A 19947-nucleotide genomic window follows, 5' to 3' on the forward strand; every position below is an offset into this window, starting at 1 on the left:
CTTGATGTCAAAGAACAAGGAGCTAATCACCGACTTCAGAAAGGGGAAGTCAGAAGACCAAATTCTCATTGGCAGGTCAGAGGTGAAGAGAGCAAGCAGCTTCAAACTCCTGGGTGTTAACATCTCAGATGACCTGTCCTGGGCCCAGCACATTGATGCAATCAGGAAGGCAGCAAGCCCAGCACTTCTACTTTCTTAGAAACTTGAGGTTTAGCATGTCACCAAATACTCCAACTTCCACAGATGCCCTGTTGAATGTATCCTAACTGGTTGCATCATAGTCTGGTATGGCAATTCCAATGCACAGGAACACAAGAGGCTGCAAAGAGTTGTGGACACAGCCACATCACAGGAACAGCTCTCCTCACCATTGACAGGAGGTGCTGTCTCAAGAAAGCAGCATCTATCATCAAAGATTCCCACCATCTGGGTCATGCCCTCTTCTCGTGGCTACTGTCAGGCAGGAGATACAGAAGACTGAAATCCCATACAACCAGGTTCAGGAACAGCCATCCTACAACCATCAGGTCTTGAATCTACCTGCACAACCCTAACCCTTCCTCAGCAATGGAACACTATGGACCACCTCATGTACTACTGTGGACTGGTCCTCAATTGTGTCTGTTATTTTTGCATTAAGGTCTTGATTTTGCAGTTTTATTTCACTGTACGGTATAATTTTATGTATCATTTATATTGTGTGTTGTCTGTACCTACATGCCTGCAATGCATTTCATCGTACTATAATCGCACCATACCTGTGCACGTGACAATAAACTAGGACTTGGATGATAGGTCAGTAATTTATTGTACTTTACCATTTTAATTATCTACAAAATAAATGCTTCACCGATGCCAGATTGGTTTTCCTTTAGATGGCCTCAACATTTTGTAGAAATAACTCTCCAAATGCACATTCACGCACACCTTGAAAGAAAACCAGCTGTAAAAATGATGTCATTAAGAAAATAAAATGATAGACTTTATAGCCTGCTGTCATGATACAAGACCTTTACTGATGTGACCCTGGTCTCAATTTTACTTTCTTGCCTGACCCCTAAAGCTCCCCTATAAACAAAAATATCAGTCTATCTCAGCCTTGATCAAATGTAGTGACTCAACTCACAAAGCTCTCTGGGGATTCCTGAGGATTCACAAACCTCTGGTCAGTCTTAAAATGGATGATCCCTCATTCTGAAACTTTATGCCCTAATCCTGTATTCCATCCATGTGGGAAAACATCCATTCTCCCCAAATCCTGTTACAGCGAAATCACCTCTCACTTTACTTAACTTCAAGTATAGGCCCAACCATCCCTCATAAAACTAGCACTTTGCTCCAGAAATCTGCCTAGTGAATCTTCTCTGAAATGTCCCTTTGCAAGAATATCCCCTCAAATAAGGACACCAAAATGGTTCATGGTATTCAAGGGGTAGCCTTGCCAATGCCCTGTGTGGTTGACACAAGACCTACCTACTTTTGTCCTCCAAACCAATTGCAATAAAAGCCAACATACCATTTGCATTCCCAATCAGTTGCTGCATCTACATGCAGACTGTGTTGCATTTACAAGGACACCCAGATCTTTATGTACATCCCTTCTTCAACTTCATTAATGTAGATTGTACAATACGAGGCCCCAGCACAGCTTGTCAATCCAAATATAACCTGACTCTTCTGTTGTTAGCCAACACATCTAATGTCAACCACAACTCTAAGTGCTGACTTTGTGCAATAACCTTTAGTATCTTATCGAACTCGTATCGGAAATTCAAATTTCATGCCACTCACTTCCCTTTAGTCACCTTGCTAGTTATGTCCTCAAAGAACTTTAATCAATGCGTCAAACAATTTTCTTTTCATAAAAAAGATGTTGGCTCTACTTAACTGCACTTAGATTTTCTGTATTTACTGCTAATAATTTCTTAATATTGGATTCCAGCATTTTCCCAACAACAGATAATGAGCTAACTGGTCTAAGGTTTCCTGCTTTCTATTGCCCTCTACTGAACTGTTGAAATTACATTTTTCCAATCTGCTAGGACCTTTCCAGATTCTAAAGACTTTTTGAAGATTAAAGGCAATGCATGAACAATCTCTGAAGCTCTACTTTTAATACCCTCAGGATGCAAACCACAAGGTGCAAAATACTTGGTGACCACCTGTCCCATTAGATCTTCCCCAATTTAATAACTGATTTAAGTTCCTCCCTTTTGCCCCCTAATTTTCTTCTATTATTGGGACTCTTAGTGTCTTCAATATTGAATAGATAAATTATTTACTCATGTCTCTGCCAGTTCTTAAATATGGCAAAGAACAGCTGTAACTGGCTATCAGCAGCAAGTGGAAGGAACTCAATGGATTTCTGGATTGTAAACACAACTTTGCATATACAACCGAGTCAGATTTATTTTAGTGGCTGGATCAAAGTATACATTATAACAAGGTTGAAATTGCAGACCTTCATAGTTGCTATATTTCTGTACAGAATTTCTGGTCTGCTTAACCTTATTTCACAGTCACATATTACCTATCTAAAAGGACGTTTGAAGGGAATGATAAACATGAACATTTTTTGTAGGTTTCCCAGAAGAGCTGAAGTGCATTAATTTAGCAGACACAAATAAACATACTGGTGGACAACAGCAGTACATTCAGATATTTATAGTTCCATCTGTAGTAAAATTGCCTTCAATTCAACAGTAAGCTATTTTTTTTTAAATATAAAAAGAACCTGTGAAACAAGTCTGCAATGAATACAAACTGACACAATATCACTTATTTACTATTTAGGATTATGACCATGTCCTTCCAATAAGAATAACTTGGAGCTTCTAAAACTATTAGATTCACAAGAATGTATATTTCAATTTATGAAATTTATGAAACATAGGTTCAATTATTTATGGCTAATGCTACATTATTGTGCTGGGTTTTTGCATAATAGGCAATTACATTTTAAAAGCATATACTTTTATACACCACTTGCTATCGGTTGATGTGCCCTTAACACATTGTCCCAGTACAAAATGTTTTGCTGCATCAACCCGCCTGGACTGAGGCCAAAGCAGGTTCGGGGACTGAAGCAGTTACGTTTTGTACTGGGCTCTGGGCCAAGTAGGTTAAGTTAAGAAGTGTTGGGAAGGGGATTTGCATATACCTGGTCATTGGGGTTGGTTTGCAAATTCTCCTTGATAGTTAAGGATTTTTGTTAGGATGGTCTTGAGGGATAGGTCTCCATCTTAAGTACTACTGCTGTACTGTAACTTGAATGCAATAGAATTTGGCACAGACTTGAGTACAAACCCAAGGGAGTAGAATTAATCCACCTTCATGATACAGTGCAAAGGCTTGCCTGTAACAGTGTGGCATGACACAAAGCCAAACAGCAAGTTCTAGTCATCTCTTGGCCAGAAATGAATGATCCAATCTCTCAAATACATTTGCAGGATCCTGATGGGACAAAATGGCCACTGGGCTTGTTTACAGATCACAGATTAGGTTCCAGCTTAAGTTTTCTGTGCAGTTCTAGTCACCACACTTTAGAAGGATATTGAAGCTTTTAAAGGTGCAGAGTCAATTTACAAGAATGCTGGTACTGTATCTTCAGATGTATGGATCAAGTCAATAAGCTGCCATTGTTCTCCTTGAGAGAAGAGGCGGTCAACAGAAGACCAAGTAGATTTAAATGAAGAATGAATGAAAAGATTGTGTCCACTGGAAGAAGGGTCAGTAAACAGAAGATCTGAATTTCAGATAATCGGCGAGTGAACCAGATAGATTTTTTTTTCCATCTAACAGTTATCATCTGGAATGGTGGTGGGTGCAGATTCAATAATACTTTCTTAGAAGGGAACTGAGTAAGGGTTTTAAGAAGAAATATTTTCAGATCAGCCACAATCATATTAAATGGCAGAGTAGGCTCTAAGGGCCGAGTGATCTGCTCCTGATCTGAAATTGTACATCTCTGGGAACATTTAGGGCTCTGTGGAAAGGTTTGGTGAATGGGACTAACTGGAAAGCTCAGTGAAAGAGGTATGATGGTTCAAAAGGCAGTCATCTCTTGTGTGTTTTTATTCATTCATTTTTTGAAGCAATTTGAGTATAAGCATTATGTTTCATTTTAAATTTGGGACAAATACTTTCTTACAGAGAGGTTGTTGCACTTTACCTTTTCTTGTATATAATTGACGGAAAGTAGTGCTTTTTTAAAAAAAATACCTAGGGGTGCAATAACTAATCTCAAGTTGAGTTTCATTTCTTCTTTCTCCTCTTTCCAACAATCAACATCCACACCCCACCCCTATTCCAGTTAAGATACAACCATGAAAATTATGCCACGGTGCAGTATGCATGGATTCCATAGATCTTTTCTAGGAAGATATACTTTGTCGCAATCAAATAAACTGTACCCTTCCATAAAATCAAATCAAAAATCACATTAGTTTTATAAAAAAAAATAAAGGCTTGAGAATTGTTACAATTGAAGACTATGAAACTACAATATTTTTGTGGTTGCAGAGATTTTTAAAAAGTGCCATTTAACAAAAATCCATGAAAAAAAGGGCTCAATGTGAAGGAAACTGGAGAACTAAATGCCACAAAACCTTGTCATTGTCAGGTTAGTTCAATTGTTAGTATCTTCACCTCTACCTAGTTTTCACCTCCAACTGTAGCATCGACAAGTACATGATCCAGCCTGACCATTATGGTGCCAAATGTGTCAGTGATGATTGGGGTTTAATATCTCACCTGAAAATTTAATATCTATAAAACTATCTGGCTAAAACTAATATCTATAAAACTATCTGGCTAAGCAGATCAACTAAAAAGATCCCAAGCTATATTTTAAGAACAGGTATTTCACTCCACCTGCTGGTAAACCACTCCTCCCCCAAACAACGCCATTACAATCAAGGGACCTTGCTACATTGCAGCTACATTTAGGACCTTGCTACATTGCAGCTGTCTGCTGTGTTTGCTGACATAAGTAACTATACTCTGAAGAGTAATCCCATTGGTCAGAAACCATTGAGAGGCAGCTTTCACAAGAGGTTCTCTTCAAAGTAAAATCAAATTAAAGAAACAGACTGGAAACAGACATGGATGTAATAGTTCAACAGTTAAAGAAAGCAGCAAGTTCCAATACTGACTTCACAATTCAATTGTGATTATTTTACAGACATTTTACCATTTTTTACTACGCAGTTTTTTTAAAGATCATATTTTGCAATCTACTGTCATTGGAAGATCAGCATTTACTGCCCACCTTTAACTGCCTTTGAAAATGTCATGGTGAACTGCCTTCCTCAATTGTCACAATCATCCTGATGAAGGTATACCCACAATGGTGCTGAGCAGGGAGTTCCAAGATTTAGACTCAGTAATGATGAAGGGCTGGCAATATTTTTCCAGGATGGAATAGTGTACGACTTGGATGGGAACCCACATGTGGAGATGTTCATGTACCTGCTGCCTGTCCTTTTTGATGCTGCAAGTTGCAAGATTGGGAGGTGCTATCAGAGCAGCCTTGCTAAGTAACTGCAGTACATTTTGTAGATAGCACATACTATAGTCGTCGTGCAGAAGTATTGGAGCAAACCTTTTGAGTGGTAGGTAGGATGCCACTCAGATAGGCAGCTTTGTCTTAGATGGCACTGAGCTGCTTGTGTTTTTTTGATGATACACTCATTCGGCGCTTGTAATGCCATCGAATGTCACAGCTAGGTGGTTAAATTTTCACTTGTTGGAGATGGTCATAGACTGAAACTGGCTTCAAATATCACTTGCCAGCCCATGCCTGAATTTAGTCTAGGTGTAGGGCTGCTTCATTTGCTGACAAGTTGCCAAAGGAATTGAAAAGGTTTTCTGATGATTGCACACAATCTTCACTTCTGACCTTACGATGAGAGGAAGTGAAGCAGTTGAAGATTGGGCCGAGGACACATCCCCAAGGAACTCCTGCAGTGATGCCTCGGGCAGAGATGATTGAGCTCTGATAACCATCTTCCTCTGTGTGAGGTATGGTTTGCCCTTGCTGCCTCTTAATTTCAGTTTTGCCAGGGCTTCTTGATGCTTCATTCTGCCTTAAAATACAGTAATTCTCACCTTGCCTCTGGATTTCAGTTCCTTGGTCTGTGTTTGGACTAAGGCTGTGATGGCATCCACAGTTGAATGGTCCTGGAGAAAGCCAAATTGGGCATGGCTATTTAAGTGCCACCTGACTGCATTCTTGATGATAGACTGATGGGCTGTCATTAGTCAGATTGGATTTGCCCTGCTTTTGTGAATGGGACAATTTTCCACATTATCAAGCAGGTGGTGTTCTAACTGCAGTAGAACAGCTTGACCAGAGGCACAACCACTTCTACAGCATAGATTTCAATGCTGCAGCCTTTATTATATCCTGTGTGGTCAGTCATTTCTTGATATCACAAAGCGAATTGAATTAACAGTGGTCTAGTTTCTGTGATGGTAGGGATCTCGGGGTGAGTTAAGATGGATCATCTATTTGCCACCTCTAGTTCAACACGGTTAAGATTGCTTCAGCCTTTTTTCAAACCACTCACATGCCAACGTTGAGGATGGGGATGTTCTTGAAGGCTCCTCTTTAGCTATTTAATTGCCCACTATTTATGACTAGACGTGGTAGGACTGCAAAGCTTTCTGATTCATTGGTTGTGAGATTTCATAACTGTCCATTGCATGTTGTTTAGCATGCAAGTAGTCCTCCAAATGCAGCTTCACTGCATTGGCAGCTTGTTTTTAGTTATGCCTGCTGTTGCTCCTGGCAAGCTCTACCTCACTCTGGAGGACATAGGTTTAGGGTGGAAGGTGAAATATACAAGGGGAATCTGAGGGGAAACTTTTTCACTCAGAGGGTGGTGCGAGCATGGAACGAGCTGTCAGCGGAAGTGGTGGATGCGGGTTCAACTGTAACACTCAAGAGAAGTTTGGACAGGTACGTGGATGGGAGGGGTTTGGAGGGATATGGTCCGGGTGGGGTAGATGGGACTAGGCAGGGAATCAGGTTGGCATGGACTAGATGGGCCGAAGGGCCTGTTTCTGTGCTGTGACTCATTGAAGCAGGGTTGATCTCCTGGGTTAATAGGAATGGTGGAGTGAAAAATTTGCCATTTGTTATCTGTGTGTGAAGGCTTGACGTTTTGCACAACTGCCAGAAAAGTCAGAGTCTGGGCCATTTCTTCGTCACTGAGCATCTTGAGTAGCAAGTGAGAGGACATACAGCAAGCCTTCAGCTCATCTTTCAATAAATGCAAATGCTCTGAGAGTCATCAGGGAAAGACATCACTATAACTAACTTCCATGAAATACTACAATAGGTATTGAACATTGCTCAGACGGCAAGCCAATAGCACGTCTTAAAATCAAATCTCTTTTCATTGCTTAATTAACAGGCCTTAACACCTGCCTGTTAATTAAGCAATGAAAAGAATCCCAAATACTAACTAGCCCAGTGGATGATAGATATCATGGTTCTGAGAGGAAAGATACTGGCATAAATATTACAGAAAACTCAGATTTCTCTACAGTTAAAGGCATCACTTGTCTCTAGCAAAGCCTTCTCTGAAATACACTTCCTTGAATGCATCCTAGCAACCCCATGTTCCCATTTGTTTTATTTACATATCATTCCAATCTGGAGAGGTTATTCCAGTCCAACCTGTTGAAAATAATTTTTTTTTAAATACAAACTAATCAGGGTGTGGTTTACCGGAGTACATTCAGTCTTAATATTTTTCTGCAACATACTATTGGAATCACACCAAATGAGAAATCAAAGAACAAGAAGATCGGCAGCTCCTCCAGTGTTTCACTTTACAAGAACTTACTAGGACTGGACAGCATGTCATGCAGACAGCCATGTCAGAGGCTTTACAGAAGGGAAGGAAATAAGAATAGATGTCAAGGAGGAGAAACAAAAGAGGCTCAAGGAATGCATGGAAAATATATTTGTCACTCACAATGAAAATCATACTGAAGCTTTATTGACCATAAGCACAACAAATACCAAAGGCTTTCGAACTGACCTTTGAAGTAGAAACAAAGGTGGCAAAGGCAGGAATTTGGTTAAGGGGCCCAGGGATGAGGTTGCAGTGGTTGAAGGAGCAGTTGCTGATAACGGAGATTATGCCTGCATTTGTCCAGCATTTTCTTGTTTAAATATGTTAAAACTCCTAGTTTGGTGGCAATAAAAAGGTTACAATATTGCATGAAGTGTAATGAAAACTGTATTCAATCAAAACCACCTTGCCCATCAAGCATGCCAGGTGTCCAATGACGGATAAAGTATCTTAACTAGAGATTTCTCACCCCACCCCCTCATGTAACCTTGACAGAGGCAACATACAAAAAAAAATTCAGAGCTAATAAAAAGGGGAAAAAAACTTTGCAAAATTCCTTTAACACCCTCAAATAGAATCCAGTACCAGATATCACATTTGTCAAATTAAGAACCAAAGACTAGGGAGTCGTAACTGACGATATGAACTAGCCTCTCTGATGTTTTGAAGATAGACAGAGGTTGTTTCTTCTGGTTGGAGTCTCAAGCTTGGGGGTACAGTGTCAGGATTTTTGAGGTGACAACAATCTCTTCAAGGAGCTCAAATCTTCAGGATTTTAGACTCAAGAGTATCGTGGGTTGTAAGAGCACATTCAATTCTGAGGTAATTAGACTTTGAATTAAGAAATGAAGGGATATGCTTTTGGAAAAAAAATTGCCTCAAGGTACAGGAACAGCCATGATTTTATTGATTTACAGACCATACACTAGCAGCCAAGTGGCCTAAAATTACTTCCATTTTTCCTGAGATGAAGCATTAAAGAGCACAGAAGTTTTCAGGTGAAAGTCACGGTTAGGCGATTTCCCTTGCAAATGTTACTTACTGTGAAATAAAGGAGGTCAATTTAATTTTTACACCAAAAGTAATTTTCTTGCCAAATGCTTTCGTAAATCAAGACATTCTAGATGCAGCTATGCATTGTCAACATCAAAAGACTGACAAATTAGGTTTCTTTGAAGAACATTTATCTTCAAGTTGTTCATAAAATCATCTGTGGTCTACTTGGTACAACATTCACCTTCAAGTCAGAAGATTGCTGGTTTATAACAGACTTCTGAAACTTGAGTTCATGACCAAGGCTAACAAATCAGGGCAGGGTGAGGGAGTGCAATGTTAAATCAGAGTCACACAGCACAGAAACAGACCCTTCAGCCCACCATGCCCATACAGACTATCAAGTTCCCATCTATTCTAACCATTTACCAGCACTTGATCCGTAGCCTATTGTGCCTTGCCAATTCAAGTACTCACCTCAATACTTTTTAAATGCCATGAAAGAACCACTTACTCAGGCAGTATGTTCCAGGTTACAACCACTGAGTGAAAAAAAAATTTCCTCAGATCCCCTCTAACCTTCTTACTACTCACTTAAACCCACGTCCTCCGGTTTTAGATGTCTCTTATAGTGAAAAGTTTCTCACTATCCATACTATCAATGCCTGTCATAATTTTATATACCTCTATCAGGTTTCTCCTCAAACTTCTCAGCTCAAGAGAAGCAAATCCAGTGCATCCAGCAACTCATAACGGAAACGTTCCACCCCAGGCAACATCCTGGCAAAGGTCCTCTGCAACCTCCTTAGTGCCATCATGCCCTCCCACCAGGATGTGAAAATTGTCAAAATTATTTTGATTTGAGTGCGATATTAAATCAAGGCTTTATCTGCTCCCTCAGGTGGCTAAAAAAAAATCTCATTGCACTACTTTGAAAAGTAGGGGAGTTATACCCAGTGCCCTTACTGATACAGGCCTCAATCACCCTCACGTTGGGGAGGTGATGGGGAGCAGAATTTAAATGAAAAACAGATTAACTGGGCATCATCACTGTGCTCTTTGCTGGACTTTAAGATAAGATTTCTTTATTAATCACATGTACATCAAAACACAGTGAAATGCATCTTTTGCACAGAGTGTTCTGGGGGCAGCCTACAAGTGTCGCCACGCTTCTGGCGCCAACATAGCATGCCCACAACTTCCTAACCCGTACGTCTTTGGACTGTGGGAGGAAACCAGAGCACCTGGAGGAAACCCACACAGACATGAGGAGAATGTATAAACTCCTTACAGACAGTGGCCGGAATTGAACCCGGGTCCAGACCTTTGTTGAAGCACATGCAGAAATAATTAATTGGCTATGCTTAATAGCATCCTTGTGCTGTGAAAGGATCTATAAAAGCAAACCTCAGAAACTAATTCTTTTTTTGAAATCTGTTGGGAATTAGTGCCTTAACAATTGCCCACTTTCAAGTTCAGGAGCCAGGGTTACTTCATTCTCAGCAGCAGTCAATGCAGGTAACAAGATTCAAATATCAATCTATATCAGGACTCTTGACCTCACAATCACTTCGTTACCTTGCACTATACGGTTTACCTGCAGCACTTTCTCTGTTCTGTAACACTTTATTCTGCACTCATTATTTTTACCTTGTACTACCTCAATGCACCATTGTAATGAACTGATCTGTATGGACTGCGTGCAAGACAAGTTTTTCACTGTACCTCAGTACATGTGACAATAAACCAACTTGCCAAGTTTATATGTCTCTCAAGTTTTAATAAAGCTTTTGACAATTCAGCCAGATAACTTTTACTATAACCAGTCAATTTACTATAACTATGCAGTCAGGAAATTGAGAGTAAGTGTGGTGCACCAATAAAACAATTAAGGCTGAGGGATAATTTGATTTGGGCATACAGAAAAATTCAATCCTCATTTTTTACTTTTATACTAGGTTTCCTTGTTTAAAGCAAAAAAATTCTATTTGACTACACGGCATGACCCATTAATCACTTTCTCCAAAGATGGAAGTACCAGCCTTGCGAGAGTGGTAAATTACAGTGACAAATCTAAAGGGTCACCATCCATGAATGTACTAACAGGAACTCACAACCAAACTGGCAGCACAGACCTATCCTCTAAAACATTACAGATTAAACTTGTAATAAGACGACAGTGGTGCACCTAGTAGAGCTGCTGCCTCAGAGCTCCAATAATCCAGGTTCAATCCTGACCTCCAGTGTTGTATGTGGAGTTTACATGTTCTCCTTGTAACTGTGTGGGTTTCTTCTGGTGTTCCCACAGGGTTTCTTGCCACATCCCAAAGACATGTGGGTTAGTAAATTTGTAAGTTAGATAGTCACTAGTTAGATTGCCCCTAGAGTGCAGGTCAGTAGAAGAATCTGGGAAAGTTGATGGGAACATGAATAAGAAGAAAAAAAATAGGTTAGTGAAAATGGGTGCTTGATGGTTGGCATAGGCTCAGTGGGCCAAAGGGCCCATTTCCATGGCTAAGGCTTGTACTGACATCCCAACTGCTCTCTACAATTAGGGAAGGGAAGAAGCCTCAGATTGGACAATTGAATTAATGTGTTTGTTTGGCCCACCCAACCAAAGACATTTTTGACTGCACAGGAATCAAGTTTCAAAAAATTGTTACCTCGTGGGTACAAAGTCACTTCAAATTGTGGACCACTACAGTTCAGGAAAAATGTTCCAACTGTGCCATCTCCTTGCTACTCTTGCTCCTGTCCATTATCTTCTGTCAGCAACCCAGAGAGGATAAGAACTCAACATGAATCAAGTTGGCAACCTACTTTGTGATGCAGCACTTTGGAATCCAACACTGCAACATCAGGCAGAAGTTTAAACATGAAATTTAAAAATCTAATCAAAAACATTATCTGATCATAAACTCAATTTTTAGCTTATAATGCCAAAATTCTGGAGATTCTGAGACAAATACAGGCATGGCAATTATTACTCTTACTCGCACTAAACTCTGAAGCACAAAAGAACTTACTCTCCCTTGGGTGAAATGTTACGATTGCACATCTCAACACCTTAAAGAAAAATGGCCGATATTTAGTCATATCTAAACTGCATCCCTGCCTAACATTGCCCCCGGAAATCCATAAGCTTAGGATAAGCAACAACAAACAGAACAAGACTCTCAGTCACCAAAATTCCTATCATTTTGTCAAGTGTCTTTTTTTTATTGTTTCAACCACGTAGTCCCCGGTTATGATCACTCCAGTCTTCCAACACTTAATATTTAAATAGCATCTTCCCTCCTCAACTTCAGACCTCTGCTTTCCTGTTGCGAAGACAAAATTTCCTTTTTCTGTTCATTGCCAGTTTCCAGTGAAATGCTAATGAACAATAGGAACATTAATGGTATCCAGAAACATTTTCAGGTTTGAGTTTGAACAGGATCTTCAGGGGAAGAATGCATTCAAATATGCAATTTTTACCTCAGTACTGGATATGCCATCTTACAGGGAAAACAGAATTTAAAAAGGTTCATTCACTTTTTCCCTCCCCTCACACATGATGAACTTCATGGCTAATTCTAAATCATCAAGATGAATTTAGGCTAAAGTTTGGATTCTGCAGAATTTAAATAGAACAGGCAGATTTAAGTGGGAAGAAAAGCATTACATGTATATTGGTCCAGTATTGTTGCTGGTTCCATCACCTTAGCTAACTTTGCAGGGAATTAGGACCAGTAGAAGAATTTTTTTTTCCTCGTCTGAATTCTATCTGGAGATTGATATAGCTGCAGGGAGATAAGATTTAATATTGGTGACAGAGACTTAAGTCTCTTGTGACCAGTCCAAGTATCTGGTGTTGGAAGAACAAAGTGATCATGGATAGAAATAAAAGAACAGAACACAGATAAAATTGTTTAAGACTTGATATGTTACTCCTTGTCATCCAAAGGTCTTTGGGGAGGAGATGCAACTTATACATGAACAAATATCGAAGGCTGCCATTTAACCAGAGACAATAAGAGCCCAGCTTTGAGTGTAGAAATGGAGAAAAAGGCATTTGGCGAGTGCGTGGGGGGAATATTGACTAATGTTTCTTTTAACTTAATCGTAAAAGAAAAATAGCTTTTATTATGAAACTATAAAACGGCATAGCACTTGAAATGTCAGCTACATGCAATTCAGTTACCTACTGAATTTGCAAACAACATACTTAGGGCATTTACTGATCCTCAATTTTATTGTTAATTATCTGCTTCTTACACTGAGTTGGCTGTAAGACAGTGGGACTCAAAAAACTGCTTAAAATTATATACGGGAAAGATAGATATTGGGATTAGTTGAAATTTTTCCTGAGATGGGATTTATTGCCTTTAATGACTGGCCTTGGTTCACTCCTGTCTGCTTTTTAATCTAATGAAGTATGAAAAGAAATTGCTGTTGCATAAAATATGTTTGCACAATGTGACTTAGTCAAGCTCCTTAAAAACCAAGTGTATACCCTTCATTGACATCTCTGCCCAAAGGTTGGATCTAAGAGAGTACAGGTACATGGTTCACTGAAAGTGGCATCATAGGTAGACAGGGTGGTGGTGGCGGCGGCATTTGGCACGCTGGCCTTCATCAGTTAGGGCATTAAAGTATAAGAGTTAGGATGTTATGTTGCAGTTGTACAAAACATTAGTGAGGCCACACTTGGATCATCATGTACACTGTTGGTCACCATGTTATAGGAAGGGTGTCTTTAAGCTGAACAGATCTATGAGAATGTTGCCAGGACTCGAGGGCTTGAGTTACAAGAAGAGGTTGGACAGGCTAGGTAGTGTAGTGGTTAGCGTAATGCTATTACAGCACCAGTGACCCGGGTTCAATTCCCGCCGCTGTCGGTCAGGAGTCTGTACATTCTCCCCATGTCTGTGTGAATTTCCTCTGGGTGCTCCGGTTTCCTCCCACATTCCAAAGGCGCACAGGGTTTGGAGCCTTGGGCATGCTATGTTGGCGCCAGAAGAGTGGCGACACTTGCGGGCTGCCCCCAGCCCATTCTCAGTAATGCAAAAAGACGCATTTCACCATGTGTTTCAATGTACATGCGACTAATAAACATCTTGTCTTATTTTATCTCTTGGAGCATAGGAGACTGATAGATGACCTTATAGGAGGTGTATAAGATCATGACGGTCATCAATAGGGTGAATGCACAATCTTTTTTCCCAGGGAAAGGGACTCAAAAACTAGACGGCATAGGCTTAAAGTGAGAGGGAAGATATAAAAGGCACACGAGGGGCATCTTCACACAGAGGGTGGTGTGTATATGGAACAAGCTGCCAGAGAAAGTAGTTGAGGCAGGTACAATGATGACACTTCAGACACGCTTAGACAAGTATATGGGTAGGAAAGGTTTAGAGGGAGACAAGCCAAATGTAGGCAAATGGGACCAGCTTAGCTGGGCACCTTGGTCAGCATGGATATGTTGGCCAACAGGCTTGTTTCTGTGCTGTATTATTCCATGACTCTATAACGTGTGTGTAGCATCCTCCACGTGACATGCGAGACTGGTGGTGGGCATGCTAACATGGTTACTATTTATACAGGCTTGATTTTTTTAAAAAAAGTACATTTTAAAGGAAGGGTGTTCTCAAATTCATCAGGATTTTTTCTTGTACACACTCACAACCTATTAAAAACCTTCACATTTCAATGGAAATAAGTTAGAATTGATTTGAGAGATCTATTATGCCTCAGGTATAGAAGATAATCCCATATATTAAACTCCAAAGCAAAACATGGATTTTGAATGTGACATTTATAATAGTGATCAAGTATTATAGTACCTGATGTCACTAATACTTTAAATTCATTTTTAATTACTAGGAAGGCAAAATGCTAGTCATTTAAAGATGCAAGCATTTACATAGTTTCCACACACCACCTGAAACAATAATTTTTTCCAAATTAACTTGAAGCCCAGCTAGATAATTTAAAATTCAGTGAAATTCACTTAACTATTTTTAACCCAAAATGAGTCAGTGTTATCTGTTCCAGTTTTTAGAGCCAAGATTTTTCCATGGCAACAGTCCTAAATCTACTTACAATAAAACAAGCTCAATTGGCATAACGTTCCAAAGGGTTGCCACTTCGACAGGACAAAAGATGGAAGAAAAGCAAATCACAGGTCAAACAGCACACAATTATAACAGTTTGATAATTCATGAGTCAGAGGCTCAATTTGAGAGTGGCTCAGTACACAAATCTTCTAATCTTCAATGTACAATTGATAGTGTTAATGATTGTTCTACAAAGATTATGTAGTAGGCAATTGAGGAGACATTTCCATTTTTTCTAACTGCAAATCATTTTCCAGACATCCTGCCCTCTTCTGATGAGACGATGTGTAACAAGCTTACATGAGGAGACAAGGAAAAACATCACAGAATCACAAACTCTCTCTCCAGCAAGCTACGTCTAGTTTTTAATCATGTCTTCTGCATTTTTTCTTTCAAAAGCCCACTCACTCATGTACCAATGTCCCCCTAATGTTCAGGAGACATGATCCAGGAACCAGACTTCAGCACAACTATTGCATTGTACAGTCAGTGAAAAGACATTCTCCAAATATCCAAAAACATTCTAGCAATCTGAAATAAGACAGGTAATGCTGGAAATACCCAGGTCAGGCAGCATTTGTAGACAGAGCAACAGTTTAAGTTTCAGGTCAATAACTGTTCACTAGAAATGGAAACAGAAATCAAACAAGTTTAAAACCACAGAGATATGGGGGAAAGTTGGTGATAGATTGGAGACCAAGAGAAATTGAATGACTGAAGTGGCACAGTGCAACAGAGTTGTAGCAGAGCTGCTGATGCACAGCTTCATCGATCCCAGCCTCCAGGACTATGTGGAGCTTTGCATACTTTTTGTGTTACCACATAGGTTTCTACTGGATGCTCCATTTTTTCCCCACATCTCAAAGGGTGTGTGGGTTGATAGGCTAATTAGCCAGCTGAAAATTGCCCCTGGTGTGGGTGGGTGGTAAACGGGAGAGTTGTGCAGACCAACTCGCAGGGAAAATTAGGGAGGGAATGCACTGTGAGCCATCACAGACTTAACAGCTGAGAGGCTTCTTCTATGTCTAAGAACATATGGAAAATGGGTGGTGATTTTATGGTTGAAAGAGAGAAGTAAAGGCTTGTGAAGATCAAATGTTTAGGTATTTGAAATACTAGGGAGAAAACTAATGATACTAGAAAGGAGATTTACAAGATTGGAATGGCTGATTATCCAAAACTGTTGAACTCAACATCCAGTCTCAAAGAAACCCAGATCCCAAGATATGAGTAAATATAAACAAACTTTTCAGCCAGCACCATCAACTATTTGAGTCACTCTCTCCTGGACACCAACATCCCTCTACACCCCACCCCTAGCTCTCTGCAACTTAAACCTTGCTTAATTTCTAACTATTCTGATGTTAATCACTTCTGATCAAGTACTGACTGACCTTGACTTCTAGCATTTTTATTTCAAATTTCATAGCTGTTGAATAATGCCCAGAATTTCAAGCTGTCAACAGATGAATACATACCTAGGAAGAGAGGCTGAACTGTGACTATGGATTGAGGTTGGATATTAATACTTCAGAGGTACAATAATAATAATAAAAGGAACTGCACCGAAATAAGACTTGATTTCTAAACTACCTTTTTGTGTCCCGCAAATATTCAAAGCATACCCTGATGAATCTGTTTGATTCAGTACTTTAGAGGGGAAATTAATTGGATGCAGACAAAATCAATACAAGCAATAAAATAATAGTACATTAATTGGCTTTTGATGGTGCTGATTGAAGGAAGGGTATTGTTCAAGGCTTGAATGAAACTTTTGTATTCCTTTAAAACATAAGAACAGGAACAAGTCTTGTGGGCTTTTGAGCTTATTCCATCATGGTTTTATGGCTGTTCTTATCTGCTGTAACTTCTCACCTTAGCCAACATGCTTCTATTCCGAGTGTCTAGAAATCTATCAACCCCTTGCTTCAATATACTTTATGGTGACATGGCAGCCTTTACATGAACAAGCAACACCAACTTGTGCACAAGATAGCATCACCATTGATGCCACATATGATATTGTGGCTCTTGCAGAGACTTGGCTGTCACCAGGGCAGGACTGGACACTGAATATTCCTGGATTTCAGTGTTTTCAAAGGGATGGTGGGGGGAGGTGGTGCACGGAGAAGAGGAGGAGGAGTGGTGTTACTGGTCAGGGACACTATTACAGCTGCAGAAAGGGTGGATAATGTAGAAGGATCCTCTCTAGAGTCAGTATGGGTGGAACTTAGGAAAAAGAAAGGAGCAGTTACTCTACTGGGAGTATTCTATAGGCCTCCAGGTAGCAGCAGGGATACTGAGGAGCAGATTGGGAGGCAGATTTTGGAAAGGTGCAAGAATAACAGGGTTGTTATCATGGGAGACTTCAACTTCCCAAATATTGATTGGCACCTGCTTGGTACCAAAGGTTTAGACGGGGCAAAGTTTGTTAAGTGTGTCCAGGACGGATTCCTGTCACAGTGTGTTGACAGGCCGACTAGAGGGAATGCCATATTAGATCTAGTATTAGGTAATGAACCGGGTCAGGTGACTGACCTCTCAGTGGGTGAGCATTTGGGGGGGGACAGTGACCACCGCTCCCTAACCTTTAGCATTGTCATGGATAAGGATAGGAGCAGAGAGGACAGGAAGATATTTAATTGAGCAAGGACAAATTATGAGGCTATAAGGCTAGAACTTCCGAGACTAAATTGGAATGACATTTTTGAAGGGTTGTTGTTCAGGGATCTCTTGCAGGATGTTAGGGAGAAATTGTCCCAGTGAGGCAGAGAAAGAATGGCAGAGTGAAGGAACCATGGGTGACAAGAGAGGGGGAACAACTAGTTAGGAGGGAGGAGGCAGCATACATAAGGTGTAGACAGCAAGGATCAGATAGGGCTCATGAGGAATAGAGGGTAGCAAGGAAGGAACTTAAGAAGGGGTTGAGGAGAGCAAGAAAGGGACATGAAAAGGCTTTGGCGAGTAGGGTTAAGGAAAATCCCAGGGCTTTTTTCACTTACGTGAAGAGCAGAAGGATGACGAGAGTAAAGGTAGGACCGATTAGAGTCAAAAGGTGGGAAGATGTGCCTGGAAGCTGTGGAAGTGGGTGAGGTTCTCACCAAGGAGAGGGGCCTTGATGACGCTGAGGACAGTGTTGGTAAGGTTAATGTTCTAGAGCATGTAGATATCAAGAGAGGATGTGTTGGAGCTGTTAGAAAATATTAGGACAGACAAGTCCCCAGGGCCTGACGGAATATTCTCCAGGCTGCTCCACGAGGCGAGGGAGGAGATTGCTGAACCGTTGGCTAGGATCTGAGTCCTCGTTGTCCACGGGGATGGTACCGGAGGATTGGAGGGTGGTAAATGTTGTCCCCTTATTCAAAAAAGGTAGTAGGGATAGTCCAGGGAATTACAGACCAGTGAGCCTTACGTCTGTGGTGGGGAAGCTGTTGGAAAGGATTCTTAGAGATAGGATCTATGAGCATTTAGAGAATCATGGACTGATTAGGGACAGCCAGCATGGCTTTGTGAAGGGAAGATCATGTCTCACAAACCTGATTGGATTCTTTGAGGTGGTGACCAGGCAGATTGATGAGGGTAGTGCAGTAGATGTGGTCTACATGGATTTTAGTAAGGCGTTTGACAAGGTTCCACATGGTAGGCTTCTTCATAAGGTCAGAGGGCATGGGATCCAGGGAGGCTTGGTCGTGTGGATTCAAAATTGGCTTGCCTGTAGAAAGCAGAGGGTTGTGGTGGAGGGAGTGCATTCGGATTGGAGGGCTGTGACTAGCAGTGTCCCACAGGGATCGGTTCTGGGACCTCTACTTTTCGTCATATTTATTAATGACTTGGATGAGGGGGTAGAAGGGTGGGTTAGCAAGTTTGCAGACGACACAAAGGTCGGTGGTGTTGTGGATAGTGTGGAGGACTGTCGAAGATTGCAGAGGGATATTGATAGAATGCAGAGCTGGGCTGAGAAGTGGCAGATAGAGTTCAATCCAGAGAAGTGCGAGGTGGAACACTTTGGAAGGACAAACTCCAAGGTGGAGTACAAGGTTAATGGCAGGATTCTGGGTAGTGTGGAGGAGCAGAGGAATCTGGGGGTTCATATCCACAGATCACTGAAAGTTGCCTTACAGGTGGATAGGGTAGTTAAGAAATCTTATGGGATGTTAGCTCTCATAAGTCGTGGGATCGAGTTTAAGAGCCGCAAGGTAATGATGCAGCTCTACAAAACTCTGGTTAGACCACACTTGGAGTACTGTGTCCAGTTCTGGTCGCCTCATTATAGGAAGGATGTGGAAGTGTTGGAAGGGGTGCAGAGGAGATTTACCAGGATGCTGCCTGATTTGGAGAGTATGGATTACGAGGAGAGACTAAGGGAGCTAGGGCTTTACTCTTTGGAGAGGAGGAGGATGAGGGGAGACATGATAGAGGTATACAAAATATTAAGAGGAATAGATAGAGTGGACAGCCAACGCCTCTTTCCCAGGGCACCAATGCTCAATACAAGAGAGCATGGCTTTAAAGTAATAGGTGGGAAGTTCAAGGGAGATATCCGAGGGAGGTTTGGGGCATGGAATGCGCTGCCTGGGGTAGTGGTGGAGGCAGGTACGTTGGTCAAATTCAAGAGATTACTAGATAAGCATATGGAGGAATTTAAAATAGGGGGATATGAGGGAGGAAGGGATTAGATAGTCTTAGGCGTGGTTTAAAGGTTGGCACAACATGGTGGGCCGAAGGGCCTGTATTGCGCTGTACTGTTCTACGTTCTATGGTTCTATATACTCAATATTGCAAGGAAGCGTCAACTTAGGTTGTGCCCAAATCATGAACAAATTTTAAACCCAGAAGCTTGTACCTGGGGCATCACACACCAAAGGACAATCATAAACCTGAGGAATCACTTCTTGATTTTATTGCATTTATGTAGAACAAAAACAGAAAAGACTCAAATATTTACTAAAGAGTTTGAGAAACAACATGGCTCAATGGTTATTCTTGTTTAC

The 19947-nt window shown here is 40.8% G+C and overlaps 1 protein-coding gene across 7 annotated transcripts in view; it reads right to left on the reverse strand.

The window, feature by feature from the left end:
• Window positions 1-19947, reverse strand: part of vmp1 (vacuole membrane protein 1) — a 150108-nt gene that overhangs the window by 64048 nt on the left and 66113 nt on the right. The window lies entirely within an intron of this gene.

The sequence above is a fragment of the Pristis pectinata genome, chromosome 21 (genome assembly GCF_009764475.1).
Source record: "Pristis pectinata isolate sPriPec2 chromosome 21, sPriPec2.1.pri, whole genome shotgun sequence".
Classification (NCBI taxonomy): Eukaryota; Metazoa; Chordata; class Chondrichthyes; order Rhinopristiformes; family Pristidae; genus Pristis; species Pristis pectinata.